Genomic DNA, 14,429 nt, shown 5'->3' with positions numbered 1-14,429 from the left:
GGATGGTGAGGAGGTGATAGTGAGAGGAAAACATCTGTGAAAGTAGCAACATGGCTCTAAACTAGAAAATTTACAGTCACTAGGTGGCCAGCTAGAAGTACTGTGGGATACAACACATGTTTTACAAGGCAGGCAAGGAGTAGAAGTGTGCAGGAAAAACAGAGAGAGGTTCCTTGGTAAACCAGAATTTGGGTAGACTCTAGGATTTTACTAAAAATAAACCAAAGGAAAGGTGAAAAAAGAGATTAGATCAATTGTAGGGCAGGGCTATAATTGGTCTTGCTTTTTTACTAGGATCCGATGGACATTTGGACATACAGAGAGACCTGGAGTACTGAGAGACCTAGACACATACCCCTTTGATGTTTTTGTTCTCCACTGAAAGTGGCTCGAGAAGAAACCTTTTGAAAATAATAAATATTCAGTAAAGATTTTCTAGTTCTTGGTTTACCACATTTTTCTTGCTTCCAAGTGTAACTCTTCCTCCTGGAAGCAGGTTCAATAAGTATGCACAGCCAGGAAAAGGCAATACAGTGTGAATCAACAGAACAATTGAGGGCAAGAATATCCATCTCCTTAAACAGATTAACTGAAATAAGATTTATGTTCATATTTGTTTGGAAATAACAAAACTGGAGCAAGCTTTGCAAACACCTTCCTAGTTCCTCTATTTGTATTTTCACTGACTCTACAGGATATTTCAATAACTGTAGTAGTGAATTTGAAAATAAAAACTCAGTGACAATTGACAAAGTCAAAATGCTTTTATTTATACTGAAGTTTAGCAAGTACATTTTTATCAAAGAAGGTGTACCTTAACTTAATATATGGTAGAACAAAGAAACAATACATATAATTTTCTAGTCTCTAACACACTACTGCATTTTATTCCTTAAAACACAAAAAAGCCAAGCTGAAATGAACATAGAAAAGCATCCAATATGGTCAAGTTACTTTAGCCATTAGGATTTAACTCATATTCTTAAACTGGTCAATCTAATGCAAGGACAAAGTTTACATCATTGCTTTTAAAATGTACACAGGTTCTTTTTTTATTAACATCACATAGATTGAATAGCTGCTTCAGTAAACAAAGCTTTGCTGATAAACACAATTGAAATAACTCCATGTTGAATAGTTTCAGAGTTAAACTGGAATCACAAGCATCTTCATTTATGTAAAGCCAGCGAGGACCTTTCAGGCTGAATAAAACTGTTGTGCCATTGCTAAATAGTAATAGTTACCTCCTTTAAAAAAAAGAAAACAAGTTAGTTCTTCTGAGGAATAATTCTGATATGTGCTTCAAAATACTAAAACTTCTATCTTCAGGAAACTAAAATAATCTGATGTAACAGACTCAACTCAGTGTTGGTAAAATTTAATATTTCTTAACATTTCTATATGTTAATGTGTCAGTTTTCAAAGACCCTTCAAGTTTCATTGTACAGCTTCTGTTCTTCTTTCCACAGCACTGAAGACATCGAAGACTGATAAAGACTCTTTATGGACTATGCTATAAGGTACACAGCGATTTACTTTTTCCTTTTGTACATAATGGTACATTTGATGTCCCTATGGTTTACCAAAACAGGAGTAAAGGAGTATCTGATTATGATCCAAAGTAATGACAGCTTAGTACATTTAGAATGTCCTCTCCCCAGGGTAACCCTGAGACTGTGTATACTGCATGAAGGGAGACTAGTTCTGTAAATCATTTCAACCAGAGTGTTTGGTCAAACTAGTATCAATTTAAACACTGGTAATCAAGAGTCCATACCATCCTAGAGTTAGATTATATTTTGTTGGTGTGGGTAAAAGTTATAGTTGGAAAAACATCTTTTAAATCTCTTTTTGTCTGTCATTGCTCCTTTTCATAGCAATGGCTTATGACATGAATCTCTAACTGGCTGCATCAAAAAAGTTGGGCTTTGGCTACAAAAGAAGCAGAAGGAAAAAAATTGTGGATGAATCAGGACAAATCTGTCACCTGTGTTTGAGAAGCACTTAAAGTCCATATTTGTGAATCAAATGTATCATGTTCACATATAAAGGATTATTGGACTGATATGCCTAGTCTAAAATATTAACTCAGCCTGGCCAAAGCTTAGCATTGTCAAGTTTTTAAAACTTGTTCATAATATCTTTAAAATATTTATTCTTTCTGTATAGAAGGTTTCATGGTGAGTCCATGGAATTTTCTGGATAATACCTCAGAACCAAAGCTAAAGATGTGGTAAGGTAATAGAAGAATAAAAGAGTTTGGGTCTGTGTCAGTCAGACTACTTTGAGGGTCAGATGTCTTGACGAGGGCAATCAGACATTTCATTTCCCAAGAATACCATGAAATGCACCTGAACTTTTCCAAGGACCAGAAGAAAACAAAGCTTGAGTTTTTGGAAACTGTCTGGTAATCTGTCACCCCAGAGAATAGCTCAGACTCCTTTGTGGAGTATGAGAATATTTATTCTAATGAAATTGACCAGATAGATGCTCAGTTCTCCAGTCTACCTCATCCTCTGTATACACAGCCTAAATGTCAAAGGAAAGCTCCTCAACATCAAATGCAGACAGTTATTTTATCAGAATTGAAATTTATACAACATAGCTAAAGCTTAAATCATGCAATACAAATTGTGAACATTACAAACTTGAAAGTGTTGGCAAAACAAGTTATGTCCTCTAAAATAAGGTACATAAACACAGCAACGAATGACAAAAGATAATCACCATTTGTTTTTTTAGAAAAACATAGGTTCTGAAAAACCTCCTCATTTTTTGTGTTTAATTCTTGTTTTTATTAAAAGACAAACATATCTGTCCACATCCTTCATTAAATATGCCTGCTTACAAGGCCTATCAGGAACAGTTTCCACAGCAGCTGGAAAATCCAAAGAAAAACTAGGCTAGCAAGAAGAAGACAGTATTAATATGAATCAATTTTTCTACCCAGAATACAGTAAAGTTGATATGTAATAGCAGTAAAAATTTTTCTCCCAATTTTGAGGATAGTATCGAAATAGACTCCTGTGTAGCATGCTGTATAATGTTGACACATATTCTGTAACTGTTTTACATATGCCATTACTGAATGATCATAAGGAAGGGGTCAATATTGACCAGCTGACACTGATCCTTGGAGCAATCTCAAAGTTTGCCACATTTCAGTTTCAAAATGCATTTCAGCTATAATATGAGTGATTTATCATTTAGTAGTAGCTGTCAAAGTGAACTCCTAGATAAAACAAGAACATCTGGAACCGTAAACAGAGCAGAGCAGTGGTTGAATTTTAATCCAAACCTGGTGTGCTCACTTCATTAGGAACAGGAAACAACTAATTAGTAATTGAATGTTTCATGTTTTTAAGAGGGTTAGTACTTGAGCTCTAAACAAAGATGATGATCTCATATGCATTCTGGATGTAAACAAGATTAAAGATCAGGAAGAGCAATGAACGAAGCCTCTCAGGGGGAATGTTAGGGAGCTTGGGAGCTTACAAGGAGGGACACACACTGACACTCGGGGAGAGTTGACAGAGTTTATTGCTTTAAGATTTCTCAGATAGGTAAAAAGGAGAATTCGATATATACAAATGTAACCATTTTTAAAGTCAGAATGCAAGCCATGCAGTCCTTCCCTTAGCACAGCACTGCCCGACTTGGGCATACCCCGTGGTGTGGCCCCCTCCATACAGGAGACAAGTCTTTGCTATCAGAGTTATCTTCAACTCTGAGTTACCTCCGACAGCAGCCACAATTAGCTGCTCCAAACTCAAGTTAAGTGTGAGACTTGCCTTCTGCGGTATATATCGGGAGCTTATACAAAGCAGATATTGGGAAAAGGCCAGAAAAAAATGATTCCTTATAGTTCAACAACAGTAAGTTAAATATATCTATTTGTAAAAAAAGACACTATTTTGTTTTTATGTGACTTAAATTTGAAAATGCTTTAACCTATATTTCAATTTCCCTTATCGTTCAATATATATTGTTTGACCAAATAATGATGACATATTTTTGGATGTTGCATTTTTGGTCACACCTCATTGTTATTAGTTCAGATGTTTGATATTATTAAAAGTTTTGATTTGATTTACCTAAGTGCTTCTCCATGATTTATTTCTAATTTGTATTATTTCATGGAATTGGGCTCAAACAGCCTATATAAGCAGACTTCTACAGTCCGTGAGGAGCAACAGAAGCCAAATGCCCGCACCTTAGAAGAAATTCCTTTAGAACATGGAATGACTGAATTCTCACATTGATATGAATTAATGTAAAATTTTCAAGTGTGTAGGGTTGTGGCCATTCCAGCAGAAATTGCATATGCTATCACAGAGAATGGATAAAAACTCAGTTGGCCTTTGGCATAAGATGAGTGGTTTTTTAGGTCAGATCAGAAATAAAATCTAGAGCAGATGTGAAAATAACACCATGGATTAGATTTTGCTTGGTGTAAGGAGTGCACATTAAGAGGGACAATAAATATTTTTGATCACTAGAGTACCATTTAGTATATTGAAATACTGCTCTATTAGATTCTTAGGGGGCATGAAAATAATGGTGACAAGTATCTGCCATTAGCCTGTGGCCAGGTCTCCACTGAGTAAACACTTAAAAATATTTGAGGCCATTTCCTAGACAATTCAAGCCAAATGACCCACTTGTTTCTAATCACATGAACATGTTAGGCATCTGACCATGTCTAAACCAGAGGGTGAATAGTGAAAAATGTCCACGATGTGATTGATCCATCATATCTGCCTTTCTCTCTTTTCTTATGTCTATAGATTTTTCATTATTTGTTTGTTGATAGCTTAATAAAGAGAAAGCAAGATTGGGATTGAGTGAAAAGAATAAAGGGGGTACTTTTAGTAGCTTGGGTGTCTGATTTTATCGTTGCCTTGTTTACAGATAAGGAATGTACTAGTGACGGTCAGCTTTGTACCCCATGCATATTCATAACCAATAAAAAGAAAGAAAGAAAGAAAAAGGAATGTGCTAGTAGAAAGGGGTTAAGTGACTTCTTCTACCATCAACAGTTCAAGGAAAAATCAAAGTGTGGTAAAATCTAAAAACTAGAGCTCCCTACGTTCCCTTAGACAACACTACAGGCAAAGTGTTTCTTTTAGAAAGGTGAGTTCCAAAGCAGTGATAATGAATACTGATCACTCGCACAAATGAATTACCTCCTGATATAATTTCTGTTAAATCCCAGGTCAGACAGATATAAAGCTATATCATAGTAATCACAGCTTAAAGTGGGTGTGTCTACATTTTGATTTCTCTTACACCATTTTAATAGCATTTTCTCTGTCTTAAAAATTCTTCCACCTACTTACCCCACTAGGATGCTGTGTGGATTAATGTGATAATATTTGTGAAGCACTATGAACTCCTTGAAAGAAAGGAGTTAAAGTAGTGTAAAGTATCACGTTCATTCATCATTATGATTAACCTCTAAAATCTTGTGAAGCCCATTCTCTACCACATTTTTCCTGTACGTTCAAGGTTCTACTTCTCAGTACTGAACAAATAGTAATTGAAGGTTCCGTATTTTAAGAATTTGAACATGAATTTTAAAGAATTACAACACTAGATAAAGCAGGTAACTGCTACAGCACCCTAATTCGTGCCTATGATCAGTTGGAGTTCCGGCATCAGTGTTCAGGCTGCACAGAAAAAACAATAAGACCTGGTCAAAATTTTATTCCAACAAAAGAATATCCAAAGTCTAGTCAATGCACTTCACTGAAACCCACAGCGTCACTTTATAGTATTTTGCTGTACTGTATATGTTTAAGATTTGAATAAGTCTGTGTGCAATAGATGTATCATTTTACAATGTTTATCCCTTAATCAAATATTCATGTATATGTCTCATTCTATTAAAAATGAAATTATACAAAGGTGAGCAAAACTGTACATTTACAATAATTTAAAGCTTAATTTTATTCTCTAGGGGTGATATTGACAATATAAAAATGGTGTAAATGTTATTCCTTAACTCTAAAATATGCTTATGAGCCCCTTGTGCATGTTCTACTGCTTTACAACCTACAGCAAAATGCATGACTAGCTTAATAAGCAAGGCATTTAGGAAGGTTTTTTTTCCTCCACAGTCTAAAACATAAGTAAAGATCTGCACTATTTTCCGTGAGTCAAAATCTTTGTTAATGATTGCAATTTCTTCTCAGGATGAGAATTTCTTTTCTGACAGGGTGGTGATTTGAAAGAAACTGCTGACTTTTTATTTGTTAAGAACTACAAACAAGTGTGTCTATAATATATAATGTTTTTGGAGGTTTAATTTATATCTAGAATAAAATGCAGTTATGATTTTTCCTACCCATGGCTCATGTTTTCTTACAACTCTTTCCTCACCACTTGCTCACTTATGGAAACAATGGGACTTTCTTAAAATCTAATAGGCCTCATCACAGGCATACTTTAGGCTATCAAACCTTTCTTTGGGGGTAGCTAACTTATTCTTGAACTAATAGAAATATTTTATAAATGAATTATCGAGCTAAGTAGCAAGTTCCATGTTTTCTTTAAGTTGCTTAATTAGTGATGTGTTTCTTATTTTCAAATGAGCACCGTATTATTTGGCACCAAGTAATATCACCTCTAGAGGTCATGTTTTCCTACTGAATAATAGAGATAAAATAATGTGCTTGTTCACACTCCACTTCAGTATTAGATTTAATCCAAATTAAATGTTGAATTAATTATATGAACTGTACGTAGTCTTAGAAACATGTTTAGAATGTGGCATTCTCAAATCAAATCAGCAAGAGTAGTGAGGTTAGTTTGTGGTCCAGTTAGTTATTAGTGCGGTAGTATAAATATGGAGCTACTAATCTGAGAGTAGGAAAAGTAGACTATTGCAAGCTAGGGGTAAATAATAAAATAGTATAGCATTTGTTTCCTCTTTGTGTAGAGAAGAGCATTATTTTGAAGTCATTTTTTCAGAAGAGTCTGGTGCTTATTTTTAGAATGTGACACACACAAAAAAGAAGTTTCTTGAAAATAAAAACCACTTGACCTATCAATCCTAAAAATATTCTGACTTATAATTTAATCCAAAGACAAATACAGGTTGTCTTTTCTTTGAAAATGGTATCATAATGGTGTTATCAACCTCTCTCACTCACTTTCAATTCACACTGTTTTTGTGAATTAATTGTTTAATACACCCTTTTCCCCTTTATTGAATCTCTAGTTCTTATAAGACCCACTTTAAAAAGGGAGTATGAATATCCTTATGTTCTCACACGGAGATAAAATACAGAGATATATTTATCATAAATATATACTGAAAAACATCTATTTTAGATAAAGTTTTATATACCAATTATATGCCAAATACTTCATCCCTCCTGAAATTTACATTTATAAACACAAATGCTAACTTCATGTGCATTTTGTAGGGCATAGTAATAATGATATCTTGTACTTGTTACACTCTTCAGAGAGTATGGACCTAACTTTTTGAAGAGGAAGATTAAAAAAAGCATTATGATAACTATTTTACTAAAATTAAGGCAGAGAAGTTTAATGACTTCTCAAGGTTAGTAACTGAGTTAACCAGTTAATAACTGAGGAATCTTGGCTAATAGACCAGTGCTCTTTCTGCCTCTTCATTGTGCTTCCTATATACCTGTTATAAAGTGGCAATATAAGCACATGAGTCCAGTACAGAGACCTGCAACTTTTGAGCAGATTTTAAGAGATTTAGAAGTACTTGAATTCTACTTTTTGGCAGGGAATAGAAAGGAAAAGAAAGGAAAGTAAATGTAAGCTAGTATTTATGGAACACCGACTACCTCAGGAGCCACTCTAAGTACATGTCACATGTGAAATGCCATCTTCTTTCACTATTTTCTTGTTAATGTTAATAATGCTACAGTGAAAAGTGCTGCTTACGTTTCTATGCCATTCCCCTAAAGAATCTAAGGTAATATCCCCCACCTTCCATAAGTATGTAAGTTACAGAATGGTTCATAAATGTCAAATTTATTTGAATTCTGTAGAGGATGCATATTGGAAATATTTTCATGTAATATTTAAAAGCATAATTAAATTCTTTTTGTAATAACTTTTAACTACTTCTTTTGTCTGCTAAACTGATAGAAAAACACTATAATATGTGATTTCAAAGTAATCTAAATATGGGAAAAAATGAAAAATGGAAGTAATGGAAAAGCATTAAACGATAATTTGTCCAATGTTAACAATGACAACATCCAACATTCTCCCATAGAAGGCTGAAATACAGTTACCACGAGACCGTAATATTTGACTATTTATTAGCTCTCTCTGTTGCAGGTTTTGTCTCATTATTAAATGGTTGCTCGCAGATGCTGAGATCAGCATTGCATTTACTCATTTTTATTATTTTAAAGAAAATAAGAGCACAAACATTTGTCAGAGAATAGGAAGATAGGAAAAAAATGTTTGTAAAAAAAAATAATGCTTTCTTGAGAGCTATTAGAGGAATTAGTGAAGATGTTGCCCCAATATTCATTTGCATTATTGACAAAAAGCAGATTGCAGCTTAAGTATGTGGATAATTACTAATGTTAATTTTCAAACATTAATAAAGTAAAACATAATCTTGGAGGGGGTGTGGGTGTCAACAGATTAGGGGATTTCAAGAAAGTCTGCATAAAATTGCAAATTTTTTTCTTTAAATTCACTTTAATTTCTAAAATTGAATGTTATATGGCTATTATAAATGAAAAAGAACTTGCCCAGAGCAAACACATATAACTTTATGCTAATACCCTACAATAAGGAATTCCAACCTAAAATTAGATAATTGAGGATCTGTTAAAGTCTTTTTCTGACAGAGGGATGTGAGTTTAACTACAAATAAAAAAGTTTTTTTCTATTACTATTTCAGATGTTCTGCATAGTTTTAAATAGAAAAGAGAGATATATGGTATATATTTAATTTTTGTAAATATTTCTCCAATCTCTACAAGCTTTTAAGGCAGAAGTGCTTACTATAGTTGGTTTTAAACTATTTTGGTTAATTAACAACAAACTGGATAAGCCTTTTTCCTGACCCACCCCCCACCCCCCAACATGCATGTTTGCCTGGAATAATACTATAGTCTTATTAAATGTCCTAACTGGCTAGCTAACATATGAGAGATTCTTACAGATATGGATCGATAGTTATAAGTTAAGATTCCTGTGTTTTAGTTTCCACTGTCAATAGTAAGCCACTTAACTTCTCTTCAATTATTCTCATACTTACAAAACAGAGGTTAATCACACCTTTCCAAACTGCCACACAGGGATAATCCTGCTACAGAGTATTTGCTTAAGAATGACACGAAGTTCACCAAGCTATACATATACTGGTATTGCCTTTTATTTTTTCACTACTTCAGTTTTAGGCTACTCATTCCTTATTGCAAGAATGTTAAGTATCTTGGCACAGAACCACCACACATTCATATGGCTGCAATATAATAACTCTAACTTTTTTTAAAGTGGTGTGATGACAATGGCATATGATTACAACCTTCTATGAAAATGCTGTGTGTTTTATTTATTAAAACATAAATGTGAAAGTGAAAAATAAAATAACTTGAACTTTTAATCAGAGAAACACTTTTCCTTTTGCATGTTCCTCAGGTATATCTAGGTTGGGAGTTGGGTAGGGTGAATCCCACGCTTAAAAAATTGTATATGTAAACTGGATGGGGCATAAAGTAACTGGTTGAGAAGTTATCAGAGTTCAACCTTTCCTAGATTATAGTAAAAAAAGACCTGTTGATTAATGAATTATTCCTGTAGACTCAAAATCCTGAGTAGCAGAACAACCTATCTTGACTTGCAAGTCTCACTGTCTTGCTATCATTGCAATTTCATCTGTTATGTAAGTGAGATGTAGCTGGAATTGTAAGTCTTAGATCCACATATGAGATTTTATGCTATCTTCATAATTAGTGTGACAACCTTTCAGTCACTGCACATAATTCTGTTAGCAACGCAAGTAAGTGGTGCAAGCTACCCCATGACAACCAGGCCCTATATGATCAAGTAATGTAAGCTCTTCACATCCTCCTGAGGTAAAACTAGAAGCATGACGTGTGCTATGGTTTGACAGGTATTTCACAGCAGATAGGTATGATATGGTCTGTGAGGTACCACCAATCAAGATAAAAATCCTGTGGAGGATAAAGAAAATAAGAAACAAATGCTTCCTTAGGAAAAAGTAAAGACTCAAGATATCTAATGAACCTTATAGGAACAACAACAAAAAATTCGCTGCTTTAGAGAAAGATGCTGGGACCTCCTCTGTGAGGTGTGTGCTAGAGCCTTTTCCCACCCTATGATGGCACTTGTAGTAAAGTTTCTCTAGGTAGTAAAAGGCTCCTACTCTCAAAGGAAGCATATAATGGAAAATATTTAAGAAGACCTACTTTCCACAATCCCTCTAGCCTCTGATTTACTATATATCTTCACTTTACAAGAGAACATCTCTGCTTTACAAAGAGAACATTAGAGTGCCTGTGTATATCTTCCAACACATACAAGACATCAAAGGGAGGGAAATTAATGGCTGGTGAGGTTGGGGCAGTGGAACTCTAAGAAGAAGATGGAGACCACACTGTGGTGGAAGTCAGTAGAAAAACCAATAGAAAAATTCCATCTGCTTTCCTTTTAATTTTTCTTATCATATCATATACCTGGCCAGAAGTCATATGTGATTTACCTTTTCCTGTCCCCTTTCGTGCCCTTGCCATCATTTTCCTTACTATTCTTCCAAATTCTACAAAGATAATCCTGTCCCAAGGGTGTTTTTTCCAGTAAATATTGGCATGGAATCTTAAGATCTTTGAAGGAATGTTGTTCTAACTTAGTAAGCAAGCAGCAAAGAGAAAAGATAATAACGAGGTCTCAAGGATCAAGGAAGAACAGACACTGCTCAAACTGATTTTGAGAGAATGGATAAGAATATACATATTCATATAAATTTCATATTATAAATATATATTAAATGTTCTATACTATATGTATATTAAATTATGTTGTAAAATATAATGGGTTTTTTTAACATGTAAATGTTAAAATTGTATCTGCTGCTTTTAAAGTCAAGTGATTCTTTAGTCACTTTGCTTTTAATTCATCAGTGGTAACTTCTCCAGCTCCTGCATAGAGAAGATCATGAATTTTATATATTTGAGTGTCAACCTATACTCTGAATAAGCTCCCACATTTTTTTCTGAACAAAAATGGTTCAGAGAGAAGAAAAGTTTTAGTACATTTACTTTTATATCAAATTTTGGCTTACTTTGGCATGTAGGTTAGATTTAATATCCACTTTTAGCGTGTTAGTGGCAAAAAAAGGAAATATTATTTAAGATTACACCACATTTATGGACAAAATACCAGAGGAAAAATATATTCCAGTGTTAAATCACCTTGTGTCTTTGTGAAACATGTAGGCAAAAAAGCAAATGTAAAAATCATTCACAGAGTTCGACATTCCACTTGCAAAAAATCAGGTCCTACTTTTTGTTTGTTTGTTTGTTTTCCCAAAACAAATTCAGTGACAATAACAGGAGCAATGTGTCACTGTGACCTTGTACTTTATGATGTTATCTCCCCTGAACATTTTTTTCTATCATTTATTGTATTATTAGAAAGTCAGTCCATGGAGGCCGTTGTCTATTTTCTAAAATTTAGGAGCTTCACATTCTGCGCTTGTTTTACCTGTTGTTATTAATATGATGATGTCAATTTTTAAAAATTTAAGGAACATGCACTGTCAACTGTACCAGTAGACCCTAACAATGAAATATAGTCATACAAAAGTTAACTAAGGTATAAACATGCAAAAAGAGAAGTCTCCCTGCGATCATAAAATGATGTTATTTTCTGCTCAGCAGTTCATGTTACTGCTGTTCATGCTAATTAATTAAAGGAGCTGTTGCAGTAATGTGCAAGCAGGGAATCTGAGAAACTGAGAGGGCTTTTAGGTCTCCGAGTGAAGTTAAGTCAATCTGGGCGCAGGCAATCAAATGTAATGAAATCACTTGTCAGTGCTAAGCTTGCAAAAACTGTGAAGTTTGACTAGGGAGTAAAAGGATTATAATTAGATTTCCAATAGGATAATAACTAAATGGCAGAACGCAGTAAAGAGAAAATATTACTTTGTTAGCTAATGGTACTGCTGTTCGGTTTTAGTTTTTATCAGCGCACTTGTAGTTGTGCTAATTTAATTTGCTTTTATCAGCAAAAATGCACTACGCAAATGACACTTGAATGTCATTTGCAAAAATCATTGATCTGAAGGTGCACTTAATGACACCCAGTATGTTTATTTTATGTGAAATGGAGATTGGTTGGCAAGACAGTTGATGTGCTGTCTTGCAGGTCCCCATCCAAGTTATAGGAATCTGGATGGCACCATATTAGTGTATATGATCCATGGAATCCTTCACCTTCAGAGATAGTGGACACAGCCATGGGAGTGAATATGTATATTCATTGTGTGATCATCTGAAGATGTTCAGGAGGAGTTGCTATGGTAAACTGCTAAAGTATAAGGGATACAGATGTCCTTTAATTTGAAAGTGGTCTATGCATGATATCTTGTCTGTCAAACAACATTTAAAGCATAAAATACATGAAATAACAGAGCTGAAGAGTTTTAAAATATACATAAGAATCCTAGAGCATGAGCAGTTTGCTTGCACTAAAATCCACGCGGAAATCATCATAAAAGTGGATATGACTTTATTGCTTCTAAGGGTGGCCATCCAACATTTTTCCACGTCCCCTTTAAATTCTTTTAAGGAGATGTCACAGTGGAACTAATTGAATTTCAAAGGAAGAGCAGTAGGTGAACGATAGATTTCTATCCAACAGAGCTATTGGCAATAGGAAGAGAAAAGACTTCACTGACGCTGGAATTGTTTGATGTGATGGAGATGAGTTTTGGAAATGTCATTGTATTGGCATGCATGAATTGACCCTCACAAAACACTGGTGGGAAATAATCTTCCAAGTTAAAAAATGGCTAACTGCAGGAAGTGCAAAAGATTAAAACATTATCAAAATAAGTCACAAAAGAAAAGAACCATAACCCACAAAAGCTAAATTATTAGGAAGAATGAAAAAATAATGGTTAAGCTTGTATTTTTATGTTTTTTAAGCATTATAAACTTTCTGAGGTTCATAGATACATATACTCATAAAAGTAATCTTTCAATTCTGAGCAAATAATAGGCAAAATGATTGGAATTCTTTAGGTTAATTATTTAACCTGATTGATTTGGTGAACTATATTTAAGTTTAGTTGTGATAATATTTTCAGGCATCTATCCCCCTGGCAACAGAGTAAATAGTTTTTGCTCAAAAAGTAACCTGTTTTTGACAATGATCATAATTCCTTGAACTTGTTAAGACAAGTGAACAGATATGATGTTGATGGGTGGGACGGGGGAGGAGAGGGAGAGGGGGAGGGAGGAATTGGTAAAGGGACACGAAAATCAACTACAGTGTATATTGATAAATTAAAATAAAATTTAAAAAGGCAACCTCTTTATGATATTAAATTGTTATTCTACTGTCATATTAACACAAGACATTCACTCTATTTTTCCATAAAGTGATGATGGAAGCTTAAATGTTGTGCTAAGAGAGGGGAGAATGTATACTTTTCCATTTTTATCACATTCATCAAGGATATTTTTTAACATAATCTAAAAGACAGGCATTTAATAAGAAATTATTAACCCACCATATTTTACTATATATGGACAACATTAACCAAAAATACTAGTCAACCTAATTTTTAATTTGGAAAAACAAGCATGATAAAAATCAATTACCTTTCAAATATATCCCATCTCAACCCTTTTAAAGGTGTTTCTAATTCTCCAATGTTTAGCCAGCAAAAACTAGAAGAATTATTAGAAGTATGCTAAGTGAAAACAAATATTAAATGTGTCCTTCCCTAAGTACAGGTTAGCATGCAAAAGCCATTCTTTGCAGATTTCACAAAAAAAAAAAAAAAAAGGAGCCAAATGGAGAATGAATCTACCTTTTGCTTAGATCACCTAATTGACTGCCCATGAATAAGGTGTCTGTTGTTTGTTGTATGGAAATGAAGTACATAACTTTAGAACACTTCAAAAGCTGGTATTTATCTCAGAGATGGGAAAGATGCTACTACTGTGAACTAAAGGCATCATATAAATTAAATAAACAGCACCCACTGGCGATGTGTTTGGTTTACCCCTCCAGTTAAAAGCTGACCTTACATCCCACTCTAATCAGGGGTACAATCAAACTTAATGCTCCTTAAAGACTGTGTCTGTATTTGCGAGTCACTGATTCATAAGGGATCAAATGTTTCAGGCTATTCATCCCTACCATGGCCCTGGTATCTGATGGCAACCTCA

Source organism: Cynocephalus volans, chromosome X (assembly GCF_027409185.1).
Source record: "Cynocephalus volans isolate mCynVol1 chromosome X, mCynVol1.pri, whole genome shotgun sequence".
NCBI classification, from domain to species: domain Eukaryota; kingdom Metazoa; phylum Chordata; class Mammalia; order Dermoptera; family Cynocephalidae; genus Cynocephalus; species Cynocephalus volans.
This window is presented reverse-complemented; position numbering follows the sequence as displayed.